We start from the raw sequence: 7,658 nt of genomic DNA, 5'->3' as shown, positions 1-7,658 counted from the left end.
ATATCCCATGAAGAGGCATTTAATGGACTTCGCATCTAGTTTACTCCTCAACTCAGGTCTAACATGCACAAAAGAAAAAATGCGTAAGTGATCATATGAAGCAAGCTTGCCAGACCAAACCTCTTCAGGGATGTCACCTTTCAAAGACATGTGAGGGGATCGATTGCATATATGCACTGCAGTTTTCAAAGCTTTTTCCCAAAATCCATGAGAGAGATTAGCTGTGGACAACATGCATCTCACCCTCTCACAAAAAGTGTCCTATTGAATCTTTTAGCCACACCATTAGAAGAGGGGCTGGGTTGTATGGCATAGTAAGCTCCCTCTTAATGCCCAAATTTTCACAAACTTGTTAAATTCAGCACTTGTGTACTCCCCCCCATTGTCTGTACGCAAGCATTTTAGCTTTCTACCAGTTTGGGTGGTCACAAATGCATGAAATCTCTTAAACGCAGCAAACGCTTCATCCTTAGACTTAAGAAAATAAACCCAAATTTTCCTAGAATGATCATCAACAAAGGAGACAAAATAACTTGCACCACCCATAGACTTAGTAGGCATGCTACATACATCAGAATGTACAAGATCAAGCACACAAGATTTACGAGAGACACCAGAGTAATAAGAACGCTTTACTTGCTTGCCATATTGACATTCATTACAAACTTCAAGCTTTGTGCCTTTAGCATCAAGCTTGTTCAAAGTACAAAGCTTAGAAAGACCCTTTTGGCTCATATGGCCAAGCCTCTTGTGCCACAACTCCATGTGAGAGTTAATTTCAGCCAATGCAATAAACTTGCCCAACACGGCCTTTCCATGCATGCAGTAAAGTGTCCCTTTCTTTGTGCCCTTTACAATCAGCCTTGAGCCTTTAGTCATTTTCCATGACCCTCTCTCAAACAAGATGTTGTAACCATGCATATCCATCTGACCAACAGAAAGCAGACTCTTCTTGATTCCCGGCACATATCAAACATCTTGCAAGACAAGCTCATTTGTGCCATATGGTGAGATGCACAGTGCCAATACCCTCAATGGAACATGCATGATTGTTTTCAAGGTATTCATGGCCACGCTTGCCCGCATCAAAAGTAGAGAAACACTCCTTGATAGGAGTCACATGAAATGAAGCACCGGAATCAACAATCCAAGTCTGGGACAATGCATCATTGACAGTCAATAAAGCGTCAATAAGATCACTCTTGGTGATCTGCATGTCCTGTGAATGAACATTTAGAGAGGCATCAAAGTCATAAGCATCACCATTTGACAAAGTGGCACACAAGATGTCCTCTACATTTGACAGCTCCTCAATCACGATACTAAAAGCCACATTGGCATTCTCTTTGTCCTTTGAGCTATCATGTGCATCTGCCTTGACTTCCTTCTTCTCTTTCTTTTTGTCTCCGCCATTCTTTTTTCTTTCTAACTCAGCTTTAATAGTACCTGCAATCGGGTTTCTTGTGACCTTTCCTGCCACATTGATAGCAAGTCACATCACCCTTGCCTTTGCTTACATTTCCCCTTTCTTTACTCTTACTCTTACTCCTTTGTGCATAAGCATTCTTCTTTTCTGTCCTGCCTCTAACCATGTTGGCAGAGCTGTCTCCCTCTCCACTTGCTTTCCTCCTGATTTCTTCATTCAAGATAGAACCCCTAACACCATCAAAGGTCAAATTGGGGTTATTGGACAATGAAACCACCAAAGTTTCCCATGACTCAGGTAAGGTCATAAGCAAGAAGATAGCTTTCAGCTTATCATCAAAGGGCGGCAAGCCAGAATCCTATAACTGCGACAAAGTACCTGCAAACAATGACAAGTGCTCTGCCGCGCTCTTGGACTCATCTAGTTGCATGCCAACAAGCTTTCGCATCAAGTTCATCTGGTTAACAGGCGTTGTATTTTCATACATTCCCTTTAACTTCTCCCACACATCAAAAGCAGTCGTGAGACCTTTCACATCAATGACGGTCTCATCTGTCATGGCCATTTTAATGTATGTAACAGCTTTCCTGTTCATGCTAACCCATGCTTCATCTGTCATATTTTGTGGCTTCACCTGTTCAAGTGCCCCTTCGCAATCCTTAAGAAATGGGATTCCCCGAATCCTGTCTTTCCAAAGATCAAAACCTGTAATCTCGAAGAGGTTCTTCACATCCGAAGAAGATGAGGCCATAGTTGTACGAAATAAGAGGGATAATACGCTGTTTTTTTTTTTGGCAAAATGCGCAAAAATCGGAGTATAGCCTCACAGAGATGTGCACTACAGCTCCAAATGGTCACAGGAGCAATTTGGAGCAAAATAGGTCAATTTGGGCACAAAATTCAATTTCTGAAATTTATGCGCAGGAAATTTCAGCGAGCGAATTTGTGCTCGAAAACAATAAATTCAATTGTTTTTAGCCTCAGAAGACATACATAAGGCTAATACACAGCCTTTAGAAGCATGTAAGCGCAAAAGCCCCAATTTGTAGCATCAAAATTGCATGAAATTGAGCCACAAATGGTCATACATCGACAAAATTTGTCACATGTGCGTAGATTGCATCAATTTGCACTTTTCCGAATGTAATCGCACCATAAAAACACTTGCAAAAACCTGCGTAAATCTGAAATTTGCTTGAAACACCTGTTTTAGGGCTTGTTTTTCAGCAATTTCAGGGTTTTCGAGTAGCGGGGACTTAGCAAAAGTATTCCCACACCTTAATACATCATTTGCAAGACCTAAATTTTCGTTGTCATAACCTGTAATTTCTTGTTTTTGACCTAATTTCAGTCTGTTTTAGGTCAATTTGGGTTGCCGGGAGCTTTCTAGTGTCCGGGGACGAGTCCTTTGGCGACAAAATTGCAAAATCTTGCGAGAAAGTTGACCTTCTTGGCTGAAATTCAGCGTTTACAGGTTTGGGGGCAAACCCTAATCGGGCTCTGATACCAGTTGATGAGTGCGCGGCGATGTGTGCAAGTGAAAGAACATGCGAGGAAGTGCAGTGTGTGTGCAGAGAGGGGAGGCGAAGAGCAGAAGGAGAGGAAGCGCTAGCAGAAGAAGAGGGAGAGAGAGAGAGCTCACGTTTTTGGGAAAAACTCAATAAGTCAGTTTTGGGTTTTCCCACTTTTATTATAAGTGACCTTTAAAAAATGTGTCTAGGTTCAATATGAATCTGGACAAAGTATAAAAATGTACAAAAAGGGGTTATTTAGGCCTTTAACCCAACAACTGGGCCATGGCAGCTTGGGTGTGTGCGTCAAATCAGGTAAGCGCAAAATCCAGATGATGCCGCCATTGCCGCGTTTATGGACTGCACGGGGTGGTAAGGCTGCACTGAGATGAGGGTTTTGGAGGCATCATGTGATGTGCAACTATGGTGGGTCAACAGGAGACCAAAAAGGCGGTTCTTTATTGGTCAGTCGCTTGAGAGAGTGGGTGTCTGTGAGCTACTCGTTGGAGCAATTGACAATGTGGCCTCTTCACAAGCCTCCAAGGCAAGCACATGAGGGTCGGGTACTGAGCATGGATATGTGTTTGTTTGTGAGTGTTTTCATTGCTTGGGTTGAGTGTATGAACATGTGATTATGGGCACAAGGCAGTCGAGCAAAGCAGGTAAGGGAGTGGTGGCACTGACTCTGCAAAGCATGGCTCAGGAGCACCATACGGCACTGAATCAAGCATTTGTTGTGGAATGCTTGCCGGCTCATGACTCGTGTGTGAGCATTCAATTGAGAACGCGGGCAAGGACAGCCGTCTATGATTGCATTAAATTAAATACAACTAGAATCTCACAAAAAGTCACCAAAGCCTACAGTGTTGCGGTGGGCATGAGTTCTAATAATAGATATGCATCCCATGCTTGCCAAGCAGTGCATCAGAGTTTGTGGGTGTGTGGTTGAAGCTGCGAGCCAAGTCGGCAGTCAAATACGGAAAAATGATGAGGTCAACAAGGCACGTTATCAATAAGGTGCAAGTGGCTATGAATAGCAAGGATGTGTACTATGTAGGACAGTAGGAGTGTGTGTGGATAAGCTTTTCATGGCAGAGGAAATGTTGGCCGCTTCTGATAAGTAGGTTAGACCAAATCAGTTGATATTCGGTGAGTGGGCCAGTGGACAAAAATAAATGGCATGCGCCAAGCTAGGTAGACAAAATGGCGGAGTCCGGTAAGTTGGTGATTTTGTTGTTTTTCTTAAATTGGGTGTGTGTGTTGAGGACCAGAGCCATAATCGTCAACTAGTGTACATGTGTGTATGGGTGTGACTCCCTCTTTTTTTTATTTGAAAAATATACCTCAAGAGGAGGTTCTCACATGGATAGTGACCAAAATCAAGGAGGGTTTATATGCTATAGCAATGTTTTTGACAAGCGACCTCCAATCTTGCAATTGATCAAACTATCATGCAATCTTACACATAGCTAGTCCCAAATATTTGCTTATTATGAGTGTGTAGCCGTACATACTTTAAATCTTCTATCATGAATATTTAATAAAAGCACACACACATGTAATGCACAATCCAATTTCCAATTACACTCAATTGATCATTGCCTCATGCACTCACTCGCAAGATCAAACCATATCATCAATCATTGCAATCTTGAGTCGCTCATTCCGAAAATTTGCTATCATCCAAACCCAATTGGCTTGTCATTTTGGTCTGTGAGGCTACACACAATTGATTATGGCATTTTCCATGCACAAATTATTGAAAATTTCACCATTTTCAATCAAATTGGCATACAACTCAATGGCAATACATAAAATCATTCTCAATTATGTGCAATTGAGTCATTCCTCTCAAGACACACACAAAAATGTTTAGGTCTATTCAATCATTATGATTAGAGATCAACACCAATCATTCATTTCAATTTGGATAGATTATGTCATTGCATAGGCACACACATTAGTGCATTTTTTCAACGTTCATCAAATTGATTCATCATTAGCATGGCAATACACTAAAAATGTACACTAAAAATGCACACACATTAGTGCATTTTTTCAACGTTCATCAAATTGATTCATCATTAGCATGGCAATACACTAAAAATGTACACAATCAAGTACCAATTGAGTGATCTATCTCAATCTTTAAGCCAATTTGTGATCAATTATTTGGCCAAATTTATCATCATAATTGGTAAAAATTATCAATTATTCATTCACACATTGGATTGCACATGCCATTGATTGGCACACGCACCCAAATTTAGGCCAAAATTTTATGAAAATAATCCATCAATTTATCAGTGCAATGCTAAAATTGCAAACTCGATCAAGCATAAATGAATGCATGCATGCTCAATTTCTTAAAATTAGCACTATTTTGACCCAATCAAGCAATGAACACCCACTCAAAAATTAAGCACAAAAGTTCAAATTTGGCTCAATTGGCAATGCATTTAGGCTTATACCTAATGATTGCACACACTTTTCAAGAACATTTTATAATCAAATACCATTTGGATGCCCCAATTGACCATCAATCATTGAAAATCACGTGGTCTTGGATGAGCGCACACACTCAAATTTTGCCCATTCTTTTGGCAATTATGCTTATTCAATGATTGAATTAGCCTAGCATACACATAAATTACATGATTGCATACTCACATATCATCAATTCCATCAATTTCTATGCATGCACACACTCAAGATTAGGTGCACACACACTTGAACTTTTTGACAGATTTTTTTTCCACTTTGGTGCATTACACACAATTATTTTTATGCACACACATGAATTCTTGATGAGAATTAAGCATTATCTTGACACACACAAATTTCATTAGTCAAAATCTGACCATCAATTTCATTCCAAGTGAATCAAATTAGGTGCAAAGTGTAGGTCAATTGAGTTACACACCTAATTTTAGCAAATAATTAGCACACATTTAACCACATTAATCAATCAAGAACTGACATGAGCAAGTGAGTGCACTTACATCATAATCACACTCCAAGCTATTTCTTTGCTCCACATGAAGACACATCATTGCACACAAAAGTGTGTGCACCATCAAATCGGCTTCAAAATTGACCATTGTAGGCCAAAAATCAAACATTTAAAAATCATCAAATTAGGCGTGGATAAGCACAATTAACTTGATAAAAGTGTTGATTCCACCTCTTATAAGGAGATTCAACATACATTACACTTCAAATGTTGCGGTTAGGTTAGCAAAATTAGTCAAAGATTAGTAAAAATTAGCATGGAATTAGTACAATTAGCATGGAAATGAAGCGAAATTAGTAAGGGTTAGCATGAAATTAGTGAAATTGGGGATGGAATTGGGGGTTTGGGATATTTATAACTCAACAATTAGCTTCAATTTCTTACACAATCATCATCAAATCAAACCAAAATTGAGTTACACACACTCAAAAATCGATGAAATTACTCTATTCTAAACATCCTATACTCATTAGCTTAGGTTATCGATCCCAGACAGTGACGCCAAATGTTGGGGGCAATCGTAGCATAGCCTAATCAACCCAATACCAACAAAATTATCAATCCTAAGATCGGTAACCCGGCTAGGGCATGGAAGCACGAGCATCGGATGTATCGAATGAGAGGATGCAAAAGTATGCTCATCCAATGCAATAGAGATTTGTCATTAATCAGTAGCTCTAATCACATCATCAACCAAGCATCACCTACACGCATTAAGTCCACAAAGTCCGACTTACCACAAAGACTAGAATCCTAAAGCACACTAATGATAAGCACACACTAATTGCACTGGTATTGGCCTCTCCAATCACCACATGCCAATCAAGGCACTTCATCAAAAGCTACACACACAAGGTGAATGTTGCTAGAGTTTCATAAAACCCATCCACAAACAAGCAAACAATAGGGCAGATATACTAATTACAAGATTAAGAACCAACTTAATCAACCTAATTAGAGATGTTAAATATCGCAAATCGAATGCTTGTAGAAGGATAGGAGTGGCTAATAAGTAAGAAGTCATCACACATACTCAAATCTAGAATAATGAGAAAGGTGAAACTACTTCATGACATAATGGAATAGAGAAGAAGTAGACTAATGAAGAAAGTAGAGATTATATCATAATAACTAATATCTAATTCTCATAAATTATTTTCTCATGTTAAATTGATCATTTAATATGGGGAAGTGCCAAGGGAGAAAAAGCAAGAATATTGATTAATCTGGCAGACCGGCCACAGTAAGGATCCAAAGGAGGGAAAATAGGGATCCAAAGGAGGGGCCATCTGCAAAAGAGCAATGTGCAACAATGGGCTTAAAAGACCCTAAGGTTCAGCCCATTAAGACTTCCATAATGCTAAGGTTCCAAAATTCAAAGGTTGTGTCTAAAGGTCAATCACTAGGAAAATTGGATGCTTAGTGTGTCTGCCAAAAAATCTTCAACGAGTCCTACTTAGGAGGGGGCGAGTCCTAGAAGTAGGGGATGAGAGAGAAACACACACACACACACACACACACACACACTCACTCACAAGCTTCCTTTACACAAGGGGAAAGAGAAACACATGTCAATTCCCTAGCCTAGATGCCCACAAGGTGTACTCAAATGCTATTGGATGGCCATGGAAGTGGACCAATGAGAATTAGGCTAGAGTTAATCTAGATTAATTAATCTAAAAATAATTAATAAAAGAACCAATAGGAC

The sequence above is a fragment of the Adiantum capillus-veneris genome, chromosome 2 (assembly GCF_014529385.1).
Source record: "Adiantum capillus-veneris isolate H3 chromosome 2, ASM1452938v2, whole genome shotgun sequence".
In the NCBI taxonomy this organism is placed as follows: domain Eukaryota; kingdom Viridiplantae; phylum Streptophyta; class Polypodiopsida; order Polypodiales; family Pteridaceae; genus Adiantum; species Adiantum capillus-veneris.
This window is presented reverse-complemented; position numbering follows the sequence as displayed.